Below are 19,897 nucleotides of genomic sequence, written 5' to 3' on the forward strand. Positions count from 1 at the left end.
GGCACTCCTCCAGCTCACACCGGGCCACTGACAAGCACAGAAAGCCAGTCGGCAATTGACTCACCTGCTTGTCAGTCATGTCCGCTGACTGCTTCCTGTGGGGCCTCTCCTCTGGCCCAATCGGGCCCCTCCCCAGCACGAGACAGACATTCTTTGGTCCCGCCTCCATCCAATCATCGGCTGGCACGCAAGACACACCTTCCAATCCTGTGCCTGTCTCAGGGAGGGACTTCTAGTCCTTGGCCATCTTGGCTCTCCTTCCCCTGGTGCAGCGACGAGCTGGCTTTCTGAGTCACAGCGTCTCCCTCTCTGCAGCTCCTGCTGCCGCGTCTGTAAAACCCCGCAGATCAACGCGTGTCTGCCACCAACGCAGACCCGGGCAGTCCCTGCCTGCAAAACATGCGCGGCCCCCCAGGGCTTCACAGGCATTGGGGCGCCCCTGGCAGTGACCATGGGCCCCTACAGGGTTGAACGTCAAAGCTCTGTACTTGTAGTCCCCAAAGGTACCAGGGAGGTCGCCCCCACATGGTCTGGGGAGGCATAAGGCCTCCTCTGGTCCTCCTGGGCATCCCGGCCGGGTCGCCCCCCCAGTCATCTCCGACAATTGTCACAAAAAATAATGTTAGATAAAGTAAACCAGGGTAAACATGTAACACCATTTCTAAAGTACTACTTAATATATTTTAAAAATAAACAAAGTTACCCAACACCTGTATAGCCTGTGTGAAAATGTTGCTTCCTTAGTTCTCATTCAAACAACTGACCAAAGTTAAGTGATAAATAGACTCAATAACTGAACACAGCCTGATCAATTGGTAACAAACCTCACCATAAATTGAGCCTTAGTATGAAAGTGAAGTGATCATCAAAAGGTTTCTATGAGAACACCATGCCTTGATCAAAATAAATTCCAGTAGAAATGAAAAAAAAAGATTTTGAAACTTAAAAACCAGGAAAGAATCACAATGCCATTTCTAAAGTTCCTGGACTCCATCACACTACAGTGCTTTCAGTGGAGAACATTTGGAACTGTGGTGATTCTTCTCTGGAATGGCTAGCCTGCCAAAATTACCCCAAGGGCACAGCAGTGATTCATTCAAAAATGCCCAAATAACCCCTGAACAACACCTAAAGAAGTACAAGCCTCAGTAGCCTCAGATAAGGTCATTGCTCATGACTCCACAAGAAGAATGAGACTGAGGCTCATGTGAGAGTAGCAAGTTGGGAAACTTTGCCGTCCAAGAGTAATATCAGTGCTCGTCTTGCATTTGAAAGGAAACATCTGTATGATCCCCCTTTTAGAATTATTTTCTTTGGACAGATGAGTCAAAAGTAGAACTCTTTGGATGTCACAGTAATTACACAGATTACACTGTGTCTGGCATGAAAGCTAACACCAGAAATGGCCAGAAGGACTTGAAGTTTTGCATGCCAACCTCATCAGCTGATCTCAGGGATTCACCTCCTAATAGGATATGAGAGGTCAAAGTTGCTCCTTTTCACAAAACCTTGAAAAATGGGGTTTGGTAATATAGGTGCGTGGAGTGTTGTTTTGTGCAATTTTGAGGTTGTTAATCACGAATATGACAATTTCTTTGATATTTTACTCTTGGTCCTAGCCCTCTAAGAAGGTTAAAAATGACACATTTCAAACATAAGAATATGAGATATCATTTTAATACTATTTTAACTATTTTAAGGTCAGTGATTATGAATATGATGTTAATGTTGATTTTTGATCCTTTACCTGTATGGACCTCTAGGTGAAAAATGACAAATTTCAATTACAATTGAAAATATTTAAACTAAGCATTTAAATTGAAGCACATATTTAAATATTTCAGATATTTCATGTAACTATTCTTGTTTATTTTGTACTTCTCTGTCATAAAATAAATCATTACACTTCTTATAAACACCCAGAATTAGGGCGACTTACGCTAATTCATACATTTTTTTAAGTATTTTTTTTTAAACACACTAATGTTCAATTCTGTCAGAGAGTTGTTTTGGTACTGTACCATAATAATAAGCCTTTTGGTTTCAGAATCATAAAATTAATGTAATAATATATATTGTAGTAACGTGTTTTACCAGATGTTTTACCAAAGACTCAGTGATCATGGCAATGAGGATGTTTTTTCTGTTTCAGTCACCACATCTGTAGCCACATCAATCATTTTGGGAGATGCAGAAGCAATGTTAAGAGTATGTGCTTTTGGCCTTCATTAAGGGTCTTTGGCTAATTGATTTTTTTCTTCTTCTAAAGAATGACGCTTCATCAGTCAGATCATTTCAGACGCAGTTAACTTCTTTGTCATTGCACACATGACCTGTTCTGCTGGCATACGGTGGCCTTTGCCCTTTTCATTATATTATTGTGTTGCAAATGGTGCTTTATTGCTGAATATGTTATTTTCTATAGTTAAATGTTAAATAACCTGCAATTATAGAATCATGCCTTTCTGTTTAGTTAGGGCATTTTGTGAGAGAGATTTGGGAGCCGTAATGCATTTAATGCTGTAATGTTAATTGCTAAAGAAATTCTTATCTAATTTAAAATAACATCTGAGTTATTGATAGTGGTAAACATCACTGTTCACATGTAGAAACTGCAAAAATCTATTTAAAAAAGTAAATATTTTGAAGAATTTTAAATTGAACATAATGTATGTAAATGTACCATACCCAATTATAAACATCTGCATAAATCCAACAGGGTCCTACTTGTAATATAATGGTCTTGAAGGAACCTGATTAAGAATTTCATAATTGCAAAGGGAATATTGCCGGTGCCATCTACTTCTTTAAAATGAGCATAGCATGCAACTTGAAGCTTAATAGCATACTTTATAGGCAAATGGTCTGTTTTTTGCATTTGCAGACAGAAATCTGCAGGTATAGTAGTGCAAAGTAGCTCACTGGGGTCCTTTAAAGCTTCACAGGACTAAAAGAGCAGGAACGGTATAGGCTTAGTAACCCAGTTCTTATTTTCCTACATGTCTCTGCTCGATTAATACACTAATGCCGAGTGTCACCTCTCTTTTTGAACGTGAGATGCATGCTTTGCTTGGCTCATCACTTGTCAATGGTACTTTTTGTAGCCCATTGTTCTTTTTTCTCCTGGTATTCAGTGCAACCAGACCCCTTGTCATTAAAATAATATTAAAAAATAATTGGATGTGACTGTCACCTGTCAGTGCTTTGACACTGCAAAGACCATGAGAAAGAAAATGTCTAAACACTGCATGTATATCGACTGACAGTTGAAAATGAAAAACAAATACTTTCAGCGTGTAGATAGTTTGTTTAAAGGTTAGTCTGAATGCCAGCTTTCACTTCCCATTAATTGGTTACAAGAGACGTTGTCTGCTAAAACCGCTGGGAGTATCTCCTGCAGTGCTGGGCAGTTTCATGAAGTTTTTCTTCACACATTCTACTCCCACAATGAATTTAACAAGATGTACAGATCTGAGATCCCATTCTCCATTTCTTCTTTTCATATGATCTAAGGCACCTGCTCTAATGCATTTTGTACATTATATTCTTCTCATCATGATAGATCATTGACTTGATTTCTTGTCTTATTTTTTTATGTTGATTTTGCTGAGCTTCTGGTTGTAGACTTGATTTTTTTTTTTCATTCTCGTATCTGATAAAATAATGTCAAGGAGAATTTGGATAATTTAAGATCAACATGTTTGATTCTTGGCCTCTATTCTATATTCACCCACTGTTCCCTGGAAAACCTTGTGCCTTTTGTACGTGTGGAATCACGACCAACCATTATCTACCATTGCTGGCACCAGTGGAACAACTTTAAAGGTTTTGTTTAAAGTGCCTGCTGCTGTTTGCCCCAAATGCTCGTATTCTACAGTGTAGCTTCCCTGCTCTTATCTTTAGGCTTTCGCAATCCAAACTTGTTGTTAATGTTGGGTTGTTGTTGTTGAAAAACTTCATATTCAACCTCGTAACTCCCCCTTTGCATGCTTATGTCTCAGTTATTGATTTATACCATTAGAATTTCTTTGACCTTGTAACATTGTTTTAATTATAGTGCTTTTAAAAAGTATTCACACCCTTTGAAGATTTTCACTTTTTATTGTTAACATTAAATCACAATGGATTCATTTTGACTTTTTTGACATTGATCGACAGAATAAAGACTCTTGAATGTCTCTGCAAAGTAAACTAAATTAAAAACATAAAATAACTGATCACTTACTGGAAGTCTTCACTACCTCCTTTTAGTAGATGTGGCTGACTGTGGAGGAGCAGAGCCAGAAGCTAATGGGGGATTAATGCCTATTTCCCTGAGGGAGGTCACTTAGGTAGTCAAACAGCTCCGCAGTGGCAAGGGCCTGTTGGGGGAAAGAGATCCTCCCAGAAATGCTAAAGGCTTTGGACATTGTTGCATTGTCATGGGTGAGCAGTGCCCTTGAAATGCAGACCGAGGTTGTGGTCCCCCTTTTAGGGAGACTAGAGGGTGTGCTCCAGTTATCAGGGAATCACATTGCTCACCCTACCTGGGAAAGCTTATACCATGGTAATGGAAAGGAGACTTTGCCCAGTCATAGAAGCTCAGATCCAAGAGGTGCAATGGGGATTATGTCCATGCTGTTCAACAATGGACCAACACTTTACCCTTATAAGGATCCTGGAGGGGGCATGGATGTGTGCCCACTCGGTCTACATGTGTTCTGTGGACTGGAAGCCATTAGACTGTTTTCTTCAAGGGATTCTGTGGGGATGCTGGGAAAGCATATTTCGGAGCCCTTAATAAGGGCTATTTGGTCCATAGTGATAACTGTGTCCTTACACTTGGTAAAACATTTGCATGGTTCTCATTGGGTGTGAGACTGTGCTTTGTCTCCTGTCCTGTTTATGATTTTTATGGACAGAATATCAAGGCGCAGCTGGAGATGAGAGGGTGTCCAGTTCAGTGGCCTTAGAATTGCAGGTGTTCACTTCTTTGGCTCTTCATAACACTTAGAAAGTACAGTATTAGAAAGTGTGGTAGAATGTGACCTACAAGCAGAACGTCACTGTGGGTTGGTCTGTGGTGGATTAACTGAGACACATTTCTCTTGATATTACATATTTAGTATAAGACATTAACAGGTAATTTTACCATCATGTCAATATGCCACACTGCATTCAGATGAATAACTGATCTACTGATTTTTTTTGTTATAAAGGACCCAACGAAGCCTTTGTTAACATCTTGTTATATAAGAGTAAATGAGTAATCAATGCATTTTTGCAGTACCTAACCTAAAGTGACACCGAATTGCATTAGTGCTTTTTGCTGATAGTGTGGTTCTGTTGGCTTCATTGGACTGTGAACTCCAGCACACATTTGGACTGTTTGTGAATGAGTGTGAAGTGTCAAGGATGAGGATCAACACCTCCCAATCAGAGGTCATGGTCCTCAGTATGAAAAAGGTGGACTGTCCTCTCTGAGTATGAGGTGAGTTACTGCTACAGGTGGCGGAGGTTAAGGATTTTGGAGTGAGGGGAAAATAGATGATGAGACCAACAAACGGATCAGGAAGGCAAACAGAGGTATGTGGTCACTATACTGATCCATAGTAGTAAAGAAGGAGCTGAGCCAGAAGTCAAAGCACTCAATTTTCCAGTCGATCTACATCCCTAACCTCACCTATGGTTATCAGCTTTGGGTAATGACCAAAAGGACAAGATTGCAGGTACAAGCGGCCAAAATGAGCTTTCTCCACACTCTGCCTAGGCTCTCCCTTAGAGATAGAGAGGGAAACACAGACATCTGGGAATGGCTCAGAGTATAACTAATGACCCTTCTTATTGAGAGGAGCCACCTGATGGTCCTGATGCCTCCTGCAGAAGGTTTTACACCAAAACCAGCTGGGAGGAGAACCAGGAGAAGACTCTGGGCCTGCCAGGATGATTATATCTTCCAGATGGCATGAGAATGCCTTGAGATTCCATAGTAAGTGTTAACAAGTGTGGCTGAGGAAAAGGGATGTCGACCTCACTGCTAAGACTGTAGCGCTTGTGCTCTGGTCTCGGATAAGCAGTGGAAAATGATGTGACATGAAATTAAATGCTATTGACCCTAAGTTTGACATGTATAAGTGAGAGAGGTGAATTCCGTATGTGTGTGTGTGTGTGTGTGATTGATCTGTCATTAAAAAAAAAAAGAAAATTATTTGTATAACTTAACATTTTTGCCAAAAGCATATTAATGCATTAATTAATATTTCCTGACCACTTACTACAATGCAGAGCTGTAGTAAACACAAGCAACAGATCAAAAACAGGCAGGTAGAAGACATAGAGTACAAAGAATAGGTGAAATGTCATGTACAGATACAAAAACAGGTAAAAGTACCTAACTGGGCATAAAATAAAAAGTGAGTCACATCTGAACAAGAAACCACAGCCTGATCACTGTTGCACAGCAAAAGGGACTAATCGAGGGGTCATGGGTGGTTTGAGAACAGAAGAGGTGGCTAGGGACAAAGCCCCAGCCACAATCTGACAATATGAACATTAAATTAAGACAGGCCAGTCACCAGATTAGATATACACAATTATACCCTTAACAGATCTAAAGACATCCCTAGATTCTCCCAAACTGATATTTAAGTATTTTTATTACTTATCTCACAGCTTTATCCAAAGCACCATACAACATCTGAGAGATACAGTTGGTTACAATTGGTTTGTTTTTCCAGTTGGAACACAGGCAAGTGAAGTGACTTCCTCATAGCCACACAGAATTAGTAGCAGGATTTGAGTCCACAACTTTAGTGTTTGAAGTCCAAAGCTGTAACTGCTACCTTCCAAATTATACTGCTGTTACCTTGTCTGAGGTTGATTTCTGTTTTCGCACCTAATGCTGTTGCCCGCTGGAGCTCTGAATCAGATTAATCGGGTCTGAAAATGGATGGAGGGATGTGTACTGTCACCAAACGTATATATATGTTCTCTGTATCAGTCCGGGTCGGCTCCACAGTCCTTTGCTGCTTCCTGGAGCCTCTTCAACCTGAAACCATCGATAGTCATGAGCTGAGATGAGCATGGCAAATGAGGACATACACTAACAACAAGGGGTAGGTGTAAAAATGCCAAGTGCTTTCATTAAAATTACTCAAAACCAAACAGTGTTCAAGGAGTGCTTTGCATCTTCCCATAAATGAATTAATAATCCCTAAAAAACCACAGTGTCCACAAAGATGTTAAAAATGCAATAAATAATTCCATAAAAATCAGGTTTAAAAATCATGGCAGGAAACTGTTCTTTAAAAGCACACAACCCCTGGTGCCACCCTTTAAAAGCTGACATCACCCCAGCTTACCTTCTTTGGATCACACAGCATGAAGAGACATCTAACCAACAGCACAGTCAACCTTCAAAATCCAAGCTTGGATCCCTGCTGCTGATTGTGGCCACGGTAGGGTGCCAAGCCTAGGGGTGGGCAGAATGACCAAAATTCTATATCACGGTATTTTTCCAAATTATCCCGGTTTCACGGTATTCAACAATATTTTTTCCCCATGCATGAGTGGATGTTAACCCCATTTTCCACTGCAATTACTGGCTAAGAATAATCTATTCCACTGTCAAGAGTATTGTACATTGTACAAAAAAAAAAAAACATTTTAATGTGCACTAAAATATTAATACAGTTTTGCATTGCCACATAAAGTGATAGTTTTCAAGGGGGTGGCACTAATGGAGAAGGTATCACATTGCATTACAGATGCAGTCAAAATATAGAACCTTTTTATTGAACAAATTTTGCAAAAACTATAATTTTGACTACATATTTTCAACCATACAAAGAGGCATTTAGACTTAGAGAAATATCCAGAAGTGCTGGTCAAAAATTGTATTGCACCGAATATGTCTTAGAAAAGGAATAAATAGTAAATCATTTTTGTAAACCAACTACACTTTCTGTTAATGTTAACAATCTCTGTCCACTGACACGTTAAAGTGACTTTTTAAACAACTTTATCATCATTAAACTGCATAATATTTAAACTAATAAATAATAACAATAAAATAAATAATAGTATTATTACTGATAGTTGCACTATTACTTCAAGACTTCAAGCCCAGGTGCATTACACAGTATTCACAAAATTAAAATAAAATAAAACAAGTGCAACTTGGTGATGACATCTTTACCAACTGAACCATCATTTAGGCAAACTGCATTAAAATGGACCTTGCTTCAAGCTAAGCTGTACTGGGAAGAAAAAAACATTTCTACTTTATTCTCGACGTTTATGTTGAGATTAAAGTCGACATTTCCACTTTATTCTCATAGTTTACTTCATAATTAAAGTAGAATGTCGTAAACTAAACTTCTTCCTAAAATCAATGTTTAATCAATTACTTAATTTACCCCGTCATAAATTAATGCAGCACATTAAATGCTTTGTGTTACGTTCCCCAACCCAGTTGTTAACCACTACGCTTCTTAAACTGACTTCCTCCGCACTAAGAGAAGACAGCAATCACCATACAGAATCCATTCACTTCATGATATTCCTGCTTTCTGAAAATTTAGAATGCTAAGATAAATACTTGATATCATTTTCATGATGAAATGCATTAAAGCAGGTATTACACATGCACGGTAGTGAGGCGGTAGTGCTGCTCCCTCGCAGTAAGGGGTCCCCAGGTGTATGTTCAGTGTAGAGAACTTTATGGCAGGTGTGACGAGGCTCCAAAAAACTGGATGTATGAATAGCTATCGTACAGGTTTAACTTAAATATTGTGCAAATGTTGGGTTTCTGATCTGCTGGTCGGAGACACAAACACAGAATTCAATGCATGTTCTTCTGAGCGGGCTATCTTTATTGCATGCATGCTGTCTCTATCTGATGTACCAAAACCCCAGTTCCTTTTTCCTTCCTGCCTTTTTCTTTCACCATATAACCAATCACCACACGATAAACGTCTGTGAAATTAAAACTAGTTATTAGTATGTGTTCAGAAGTGTTCGAGTGTTCAGAACTTTAAAAATATCTTCGTTATACATGTTTAATTATGCCATCCATTCAGAGTTGCGCCCATCTCTGAACGAGTCGACAGCACATCGCAGGATGAATACAAGCAAAACATTAGCAGTGTCAATATAGCACAACAAAACCCCACATCCTACATGACTTTGAAAGGAAACTGAAGCACGCCGAGTAAACCCACCAGAAAAACATGCAAATGCGAGGCAGACACGCTGCCGTGCCCCCATATGATTAATGCATGCTTTAATGCATTTCACCATGAAAATTATATTAAGTATTTATCTTAGCATTCTAAATGTTCAGAGAGCAGGAAGATCATGAAGTGAATGTATTCTGTGCGGCGATCGCTGCCGGCGCCTCCTCTTAGTGCAAGAAGAAGTCAGTTTAAGAATCACTTAACACAAAGCATTTAATGTGCTATTTAACTTATGACGGGGTTTGAGAAAATCTAGTAAATTAAATATTCATTTTACGATGAAGTTTAGTTTATGATGGTCAACTTTAATGACAAATTACGAGAATAAAGTCAACATGTTTTCACACTATTACACAGTACCCAGGTACATTACACTGTATTGAAAACAAATAAAACAAGTACAACTTGGCTTGCAGTATTATCCAGTAGTATAGAAACAGTATTTACACATCTGACCTTTTAAAAACTAAAGTTATCTCCAGGCGACTGACGTTACTCCTTTTTTTCGGCAAAAGTTCTTCTGTTCATCATGTTCAACTTTACTTTTAGTTCAGTTTCGGAATGCTCTCTGTCCATTTTCACCACGCGGCATACATAAGCTACCACCCACTATTTGGAGGTGTAGCAGTGAAAAGGAGCCCTAGTGCAACAAATCTGTGTTTAGCGGTGTAGCAGTGAAAAAGGTCCCCACTTGAACAGTTTCCTGCTGCACCACGTTCCGAACGTCGTTTAGGCAATTTGAACCGGTGTTGCGGTATAAGAAAAATCCATATCAAAAAAATAAATAAAAAACGGTTTTCGGTATGAACCGGTATACCGCCCAGCACTAGCCAAGCCTCACTTCTCCAACACCTGCTGCCACTTCTCGGCTTTGCACTCCAGCAACCTAAAGATGCTAGCTGGAGCTCCTTGGAACACCTGCCATATGCTCTGCCTCGGGACTCTTTACCTGGCTGCCTGCTTCCCCTCTTTGCTGGCTTTTCACAATCCTGCTGTCTCTGTCATTCTTTCCTTCCTTCTTTCCCTCCCCTTAAACTTCCTATTCTCTTTCCGAGGTGTGACTGAGGCACCCGAGTGATCCGCTCATATTTGCACACTAGTGCACAATCAGCCAAGCACTGCAGTCAAACCCAGAGTAGTGCCGTAATGCGCCTACCTGCACCCGTTCTGAACCTGCATGCTCTTGGAACTCGATTATTAATTTACAAACATATTATATGCCACAGACCACGTATCACGTACTCTTCCCCATCTTTTAAATTCTGCCAGGTTGATGCGGCAAGAGCCATTTGCTAGTTACTTAAGTTATACAAATATTTTATTAAATATTAGTACACATGCCAATGTATGCTGTACCACTGTAGGAGGTACTCTAGAAGTACTGTAGATTCTTTAAGCATGTCAGACAGAGGGAAGGTATGAAGAACTGGATAAAGGTCAAGGAGATTTTTACAAGTCCACACATGGCAGAAAAGGTATTTGATGATGGACAGGAGAATTCTGGTTTAACACACATCTTGATTTTTGATATACACTGTACTTTGTTAATCCTTGAGGGAATTATCTTTTCACATGACCTTTGGGGGTCAGAGCACAGGCTCATCCATTACATAGTGCTCATGGAGCAACAGTCAGGTTAACAACTTTGCTCAAGGAACCAATGGAGTAAGATCTCTTCTGGCATTTAAAAGGATTTGAAGCAACAATCTTTCATATACCAACACAGATCCTTTTTTGCAAGAAGAGAAACCTGACCAGATAGATAGATAGAACATTACATTGTGTGTTCAGCTCTCAACAGCTTTTTCCAGTTACCATCTTGTTATTTACCTCTTTCTTCACAAGTTCACATTGGTATCTACCCCAAAAATGTGAAGCCTGCTGTATTCTGTGTGGAGTTTTCATGTGTGTTTAGGCTTCGACCTGGAGCTCTGGTTTGAGAATCTGTGAGTGAGAGTCTCCCGTCAGCCCTAGTTCCTGCCTTGTTCTTTCCCCGTAATACTAAACAAAGAAAACGCCTGCAACCAAAAATTGATTTTAACATTCCTTTCCCACTCCACATCCTGAGATTTAAAAAAAAAAGTTACAAAATCTGAGAGATTTTGTCCTTTATTGAAAGTCTTTGTGGGGAAGAAATATAGATGGGCTCTGCTTTAAAAATATGTGACTAATAGAACAAAAATTGAATATGCCAATCATCTGCCTAAATTCAATTGTAAATTAATTTATGTGAATTCCATTAGGAATTCTTCCATTTTTATGATTTATTTGCTTTGCAATGGTGATTTTTCTTTTAAAACTAGTAAAGCACTGCACTTTTTTATAAAAATGGCCAATATAATTGTTACTGTTGTGTTTTGTCTTGGTAGAGTGATATATTACTCTACTTTCCCCTTTTGTATTATTAATATGTAGCCTTTGTCAGTGTGATGTCTGTGCAGAAGTAGATGTTGGGGGTTGTAGGAGGAAAACGGATGTATTGGTTGTTGGTGTGGATGTAAAATAAAGAAACGACAGTTAGGCATTACACTTGTGTGAACTGCTATTTCTGATAACAGTTTGGCGATGAGGATGGCAGAGTTTGGTTTACCTCCTCCAGCTTCTTTCTTGTCAGTACCTGGTGAACCGCTAGTTCCCTGGAGACACTGGTATTGTTCGTTCGAGACGTATCTGTTGGCGGTCTGATTGGATAACGTTGAGAGAGCAAGGAAAAGGGCGCTTCTTTTACACTGTTTGGGAGAGGAAGGACAGCACATTTTTTCTTCCTTGCAACCAACTGATGAGTCTTTTGCAGCCACAGTTGCAGCACTGGATGGCCGTTTCGGCCCAAGCCAAACGGTCCTCCTGAGCCGTTTTTGGTTTCGTCACTGTGCTCAGCAGCCAGCCAGGTGAGTCAATCACACAGTTTGTTTCAGCGTTGCGTGAGCTTGTGCAACACTGTTAATTTCGGGACACTACAAGACGAGTTAATAAGGGACCAACTGATTGAGAAAATGTCTTATTGGAACCGGATACCTTAACGTTAAGTAAAGCCGTAGAGATTGGAAAAAAAGTCGAAGCAGCGATAGTGGTCGCAACCTTCATCTTCAGCAAAAATTAACTCAGTGTCCAGACCATGCAACCCTTTCAAAACGTGTGCCTGCTATGCAAACAACATTCTTCTCCCTTTACTCATTGATGCAGGAGCCAAGGTTTCCTTGTTGAATAAAGTGACATATGAGAGTAACTTCCTTCATGTCCCACTCCAACACACCTCAGTACCACTTGCAGGATATGGCAATTCAAACATACCAGTTCTGGGCACTGTTTGTCTTGCAGTATATTATAAAGACCAAGGACCTTTTGATTTTACATTTTTTGTTACCACAATGGGTGCAAATCTAATGGGTTTGGCTCTGCTCCACAGATTACAATTTCATTTGTGTGATTCAAGTGGCACTGACATTATGCAGGTGACATCACAATGGCAACAGGCCTTCCCAATGTTGTTTACTGTGTTGAGCTGCATTACTGGGTTTATCCGCAACCTCCTGGAAGAGGACATCATTGAACCAGTGGATGCTTACTGATGGATTTCAAATTTAGTTGTGGCAAAGAAAAAATCAGGTGGTTTGTGTATTTGCATTGATCTGCGTTCTGTAAATAAAGCAAAAATTCCCGTTAAATACCCTTTGCCAACTGCAGAGGAGCCGACCACACATTTTCATGGGTCTATAGTGTTCAGTAAACTGGACCTAAATCATGGCTATTTGCAGGTGCCCCTCGGTCCTATAAGCAGAGATCTAACAGCTTCTGTGACACCTCGGTGTCTTCCGTTACAAGAGGATGCCTTTTGGCCTAAGCTCAGCATCTAGCAGTTTCCAGAAGGTCATGTCTCATGTGTACAGGAATTCCAGGTGTAGCCATTTATTTGGATGACATTGTAATGCATGGTGCCACCATGGGCCAACATGATGAACGCCTTTTTCAGGTGCTCCACCAACTCTCAAGTTACCAATGTCACTCTAAACTCGGAAAAGTGTATTTTTGGGGTTCAAGAAATTGAATTTGTGGGATATAGGCTCTCAGGGCAAGGCATCACGCCTATAATGTCGCATGTGGATGCCGTCCACTCTCTTCCTGAACCTCAAATATCCTCACAACTGGCATCCTTTTTGGGAATGGCTGCATATTATCTTCGCTTCCTCCCACAGTTTGCCTCAACAACAGCACCTCTACGCCATTTCTTTAAGAAGGATGTTCCCTGGCATTGGACAGCAGACTGTCAGAAGGTAATGGAGACACTTAAGCAGCAGCTCACCAGTTCTCCTACTTTAGCTCACTTTAGTCTTACAGCTTCCACTATGTGACATGTGATGCTTCTGTTGCAGCTTTGGGAGCAGTCCTTTCCCAAGTACACAATGGTGTAGAAAGGCCTGTCGCTGATGCTTCACGGGCACTGTCTCCCACTGAACAGAAGTATTCTGTTGGACAAAGAGAAGCTTTGGCCAGTATATCGGCTTGTGAATACTGGCACCTCTACTTGTATGACAGGTCTTTTACTCTCCGTACTGACCACCAGGCCCTTACAACACTGTTACACTCAAATGGATCTGGTCATAAGCCCCTCAGGTTACTGTGTTTGCACCAGTACAATTTTAAGCTTGAATTCACACGGGGTAGGCACAATGCAGTAGCAGACCTCTTATACTGAGCAGTTGTGCCAGTTGCAGTACAGCAGATTTGTGACCTGGAGCCAGACCTGGTGTTTATGTTGCATGCTCCCCTCTCTTCTGTTATCTCTTTGGACCAACTGCAGCAAGCATCTAGGGATGACCCTATTTTTTCCAAACTTCGCTGTTTTATTAGGGATGGATGGCCCACCACAATAGAACAGGAACTGACTCCATACTATGGGGTTAAGGATGATTTATTCTGTTGGGAAGATGTCTGTATTGCTCAAGGCCATCGTACTCTCATACCAGCAGTGCTACGAGCACAAGTTTTGCAAATGGCACATGAGGGCCATTTGGGCATTGTTAAGCTGAAACAGCATTGTAGGGATATTGTGTTGTGGCCTAATATAGAGCGTGATGTTGAGATACTGGTAAAAGACTGCACTGCCTCTCTCCTCAGTGGCAAATCCCCACCTAGTCCACCAGCTCCTTTCACTCCTGTACAATGGCCACTTGCTCCTTGGAAGCACATTTAAGTCGACATTTGTAGTGAATTGCTTGGTGCTCTACACCACGCTCCCCATCTCTTGATGGTGTATGATCTTCATTCAACACATTGCCTCTTGCAACTGTGACTACCCAATCCATTATTAGGCGCCTGCATTACCTTTTTGCTCCGTGGGGCTTGCCAGACATGATAGCTGTTGATAATGGGCCTCAGTTTACTTCTGGCTAATTTCATTAACTATTTGGAAGAGAAGGCCATTAAGCACATTAGAACTGCTGTATATCACCCGGAATCGAATGGCGTGGTTAAACTCCTAAACTGCACGATAAAAAATGGAATCCGGGCATACCTGACAGAAGGTTGGCAGATTGAGGCAGCTCTCCTCCAGACCCTGTTACATTTTCAAGCAACAAAACTTATCACAACACGGGTATCACCTGCTTCCTTAATGTTAGGTAGTTAGCTGACTCTCCTTTGGACCGTCTTTCTTTGGTTAAATTGTTACCTATACCAACACTCTCACAAGCACAAGCCCATGTTACCTCTCAACAGCAGTGTATGCAGCAGTATTTCAGTCAGGCCATAAAAATCAAAACTGCCATTACTAAAGGAAAAATACTCGGTGCGTGTGTGGCTTCCTCACTGTATCAACAAGATGAGACCCCGTTGGTCAGATCCATTGAAAATTACTCGGCAACTTGGACCAGCTACTTTTCTTCTACAAAGTTGTTCTAGGTATCACGCAAATAGCCTAAAAAAGTCACATAACCGAGTCAGCGTCATCATGGCCCAAAGATGCATAGCCTGATGGCATGGGAGCCTCAAACAGTGGCTGGAAATGGACTGGCTGCTCCTCAATCACTCCCATGGGTTTCCAGTGAGGTTTCACGTTCATTCAGGAACAGAAGACCACCCTCCCGGTTTAAGGACTATGTTACCAAGTAGGCCATCATTTTAAAAAAGGGGAGGGGAAATATGATGTCTGTGCAGAAGCGGATGTGGGGGGTTGTAGGATGAAAACGGAAGTATTGGTTGTTGGTGTGGATGTAAAATAAAGAAAAGATAGTTAAGCATTACACGTGTGTGAACTGCTATTTCTGATACAACAGTCAGAATGCCTCAAAACTCCCAGACTTACCACTGTTTATAAGGTATTGTACTTTATAACTTTTCCCTATCTTCCCTTCTACATCTATAACCTCAGGCAATTAGGTATAGTAAAAGTCAAGCAGGAATTAAGTTACAATTTAAACAATGTATTATTGATAATATTCATAAATAATAACAATATGCAAAGTACATTTGAATATTAGCAACCATACAACCTGGTAAATGTTGATGTGTAGTTTCAGACGGCACACAGACTTGTTAGTTACTTAAAATGTCTCTAGTTAAGGCATCATTTTGTCGTCAGCTTTCTTCAGAACAGGCCGCATGCCTGTCTCAATATGGCTGCCAAGCTGTGCTCTTCATTGTGTTGTCCTTTTCAGTTCATGATGTGAGATGGTCTTTCATCAGTTTGGTAAGAGAGAGAGAGGGTGAGGTAAAGCAAGCAAATGTATAGGTTTTCTCTCCAACTCCTACAGCCAATAGGGTGTCATGGTACTTGAAGGCTTATGATACAAGCCAGTTCTAAGCAGCCATACTTCAGACCAATGGATAGGATAGAACATCTTCACACCTGCCCTCCAAACCATGTGTTAAGGTAAAGTTTGGCAGTTAGGCAGCCGTGGCTTTCCTGTGGGGGCTGACTGAGAGACTAAAGCAGAGAAATATTAGCCAAGCCTGTTTGAGGCACTTCCCTCAACACTGTCGTAAAATTTACTTTCCTGACTTAGTCCTTGAGGGGGTAAACATGAATGTTTCTCACTAATGTAACACTAATATTACATTGCTTTGTCTAAGTTAAAAATAAAGACGTACAAAACATTTATCAACTTGTATGCAAAATTTCACATCACAACATGTTGGAAGAACGGAGAAGTGATAGACTGCGTGAAGTACCAAAAGTGTACATGTTGACACCCTGAACAAGATGTGGTAACTTTTTAAAAGTAGAGCCAAGCTTATGACAAATGCTTATAATAATATACACTGCATGTACCTCAGAATCCCCCTGTGGTTCTTCTACTTTTTGACATTGACAACACCATCGACAAAGTCAGTGGAGCACTTATGTGATGCTTCATATACATTTGGGTTAGGTCCTAGGTACCCAGGTAGATTAAATTCTTAAATTCTCAACCTTAATGCCACACTTCACACAAAAAATGCAGACTCTGACATCTTTCAGCCATTATGTGGTATCCAGAGATGGGAAGTAACGAATTACAAATACTTTGTTACTGTACTTAAGTAGAATTTTAAGGTATCTGTACTTTACTTGAGAATTTATTTTTCAGACGACTTTTTACTTTTACGCCTTATATTTTAACACAGATATTTGTAATTTTTACTCCTTACATTTTAAAAACAAGCCCGTTACTTTAAGTTTAATGCATTTGTGGGGAATTAAGTATTTTTCTGTTTTTCATCCTTTCACGTTCTCAGCATAAAGACCAATTTCAACCTAAATGAATGGGCCAGTGGTATATAGGAAAGACAATCCCGATAGAGTATCAGTCAGTGCGAATCACGCATGACGGACGTAACAAGACGGAAACGATGTAACAAGAAAGAAGAACGGAGCGGGGGCTCGACTTTGAAAACAAGGCTGACATGTGTCTATTGAAAGTGATTCCCATTTCCAGCAATATGCAAGTTGTCTCTGAAGCTCAACACTCCATTAGAGGCTTTTTAGCATTGTAGGACTGATTTTTACACCCAAAAGGGCATGCCTTGATTCAGAGAACTTTAAGAGCCAGCTTCTGCTGAAGTGGAATAAAACATTTTGGTAGTTTTGTAAAAAATAAAAGAATTTCTGACAAAATTGGCAAGTTGATATTGAAAAGTGAGCACTGGAGCAATGTGACTGTTCATTATCAGTATACTGTTTCTGTTTTGTTGGTAATTTGAAGTTACAGTGATTTGATATTTTTCAAGCTGTATTAATATACTGTGAGTTTTCAGTCAGCATTGAATAGAAACTGCTTGTACAATCGTTATTGAAGAGGCTACTTTTTACTTTTATATTTTGAGTATATTTCAGAGCCTGTAGTTTTTACTTTTACTTAAGTAAAAAAGTTGAATGAGTACTTGTACTTTTACCAGAGTCTTTTTTTACGCAAGTATCTGTACTTTCACTTGAGTAAAGAACTTGTGTACTTTTGCCACCTCCGGTGGTATCCGACATGCCTGTCGCTTTATATAACCAACCAGACTCATCGCTTCCATTTACATTCAACATAATGAATTACTTTCTCAAGATCCATGGGTTTAAAAAGAATATGAGCAACAAAGGAGCCAAGAATGTGTACACTTTAAGTGACACAGTATAGTGCACTGTGCAAATGTCTTAAGAAAATCCAAGCCAGATGCCATTTTTGCAGAGCCTCACCAGCCTCTTGCACTCTTGTTCAGATTTCATTCTGTCCTAACTTCAGATCCTAATCAAGAAAGACATTGATTAACTTGGTATTTTATTTTCATCCAGTGGGAAGATACCTTTTTAAATGTGCACATCTACAGTACATCCCATGCTAATATAAGACTATTTGGAAATGCTTGATGGCCATAATTTTTCTCATCACCATTCAGGGAGGCTTGCAGAATGGCATCTGTGCACTTCAAGATTTAGAAAGTGGAAGTGTCGCATTCAACAAAAATAAACAAATGTCATCAGCAAATAACTCTAAACGGGGTCAGTCTTATTCATGTTTTTATCAGCCTCTTTGCTCACTGTATATTTTACAGGATTACAAAAATGCTAGAGAATAATCAGAACAGTTCAATGGATAACTGACGGTGAAAAAAATATCCTGCTAGGCAGGAAAGTAGAAAGTTTCAGATTAGCAAATCTGTCATGTTTGCACTGCTGTAGACCCCACCTTGCCTAGCGTCTGTGATGCTGCACCGTGTCCGACATTAAACAGTCAGGAAAGCAGCATTACAAGAGAGGTAGAGCTGTGATTGCCTGCAACAAGGAGATGAAGAGAAATGGAAAACATGTCTAGAAGCCATGGCATGGTGCCAGCCACTTCAGCGGAGAGCACTTTATTTTATTAAATGCGCTGTAACAAATGGAATCAGGTCCCTGTGTTCAGTTATTGTTTGATTTATTTATTTATTTTTCTGTGTACTGGACCGACATTTCAAGTTGTTCATGGCTCTCTTTCTTCAGGGAGTATTTGTCTGAAAAGCAAAATAATGAATGAGGTGTTTCTCAAGGGGACTCTAATACAGGTGAAATTAATGCTTTCTCTGTGCCTTACTACAGATATTTCTTGATCATGTCTTGGATTTTCCATATCAGCTCTTTTGTATTCAATAGATATGAAATAAGCCTTTACTTTTATTATTTCAGAATCTGTCATTCAAGACTCTTCAGTTTTAAAACAGACTTACATTCCAGTTAATGTAGCTCAGTGATAAAAATGCAGTTGTGGTCAATAGTGTGTGTGCTCCACGCATCCATCCAGCCATCCATCCGTCTGTTCACAGATTTGCTTATCCAGCTCATAGTTGTGGGTAGAAGGTTCCTATTATGGAAGCTTTGGTGATAACCAACCCCTGGGCGGGGTGCCAGTGTGTAACAGGGCACACTCACCACCCACTCCTGCTATGCCAAACTAGACTTGCCAATAAATGTAACACATACATCTTTGGGATGTGGTGGAATAACAAGAGAACGTGAAGATAATGTGGACACCAGCTGATGATGCACTGAAGTTTTCTCTCAAGCGTATGTATGTGACATTTGGTTTATAGATTTAAAGGATCAACTGTGTCACATGTACAAAATACAGTAAAATTCTTACTTGTATACACTAATCAATATGCAGAACAATGCCACTGCCATGCCATACCATTTACAAGTCCATTTAATCTAATTCAGGTTCACGTTGATCCAGAGTCTATCCCTGTAGAAGGAAACCGCCTTGAACACATTGCCAGTCCATCACAGACAGCATATACTATATATAATACATACAATTTGCTTTGTGATATATTAACTAGCAAAATACCTGTGCTTCGCAGCAGCGAAGTACTGCCTTAAAATTTTTATTAAGAAGAAAATTAAACCTTTTTAAACTGAGGGAAAATATACCAATAATTATTTGTTAAGGATCTCTTTGTATACCATGTTGTCAGTTCAGCCCTCCGGTTGTAAAATGACCAAGCTGTGTGCTGAGCTTACTCTTGAGTATGCAATGTACAGTTGGCCATGTGAACAGTAATCTTGTTTCAAATCTCACAGCTTGGATTGCTGCTGTCATAATCGGTTTGAGTTTCATGGTTTGTTTCAATTATGACAGTATTTGTAGGACTTGTGTTGAAGAGACATTCGGCATCTGTCAAGCGTTGTAAGTATACAACCGGTTTCATCGATAACTTCACATCCAGCTTTTGAGAGTTTAAAC

The 19,897-nt window shown here is 40.1% G+C and overlaps 1 protein-coding gene and 1 long non-coding RNA gene across 2 annotated transcripts in view; one reads left to right on the forward strand and one right to left on the reverse strand.

The window, feature by feature from the left end:
• LOC120539206 (breast cancer metastasis-suppressor 1 homolog) overlaps window positions 1-19,897 on the forward strand; it is a 156,703-nt gene that overhangs the window by 128,049 nt on the left and 8,757 nt on the right. The window lies entirely within an intron of this gene.
• Window positions 4,166-19,897, reverse strand: part of LOC120539208 — a 41,310-nt gene continuing 25,578 nt past the window's right edge. Inside the window, exons 2-3 of the long non-coding RNA XR_005635570.1 lie at window positions 7,341-7,450; window positions 4,166-7,027 (exon numbers count right to left, since the gene is read on the reverse strand). This is a non-coding gene — a long non-coding RNA (uncharacterized LOC120539208). The remainder of the gene's footprint in view (window positions 7,028-7,340; window positions 7,451-19,897) is intronic.

This window comes from Polypterus senegalus, chromosome 11, assembly GCF_016835505.1.
Source record: "Polypterus senegalus isolate Bchr_013 chromosome 11, ASM1683550v1, whole genome shotgun sequence".
NCBI lineage: Eukaryota > Metazoa > Chordata > Cladistia > Polypteriformes > Polypteridae > Polypterus > Polypterus senegalus.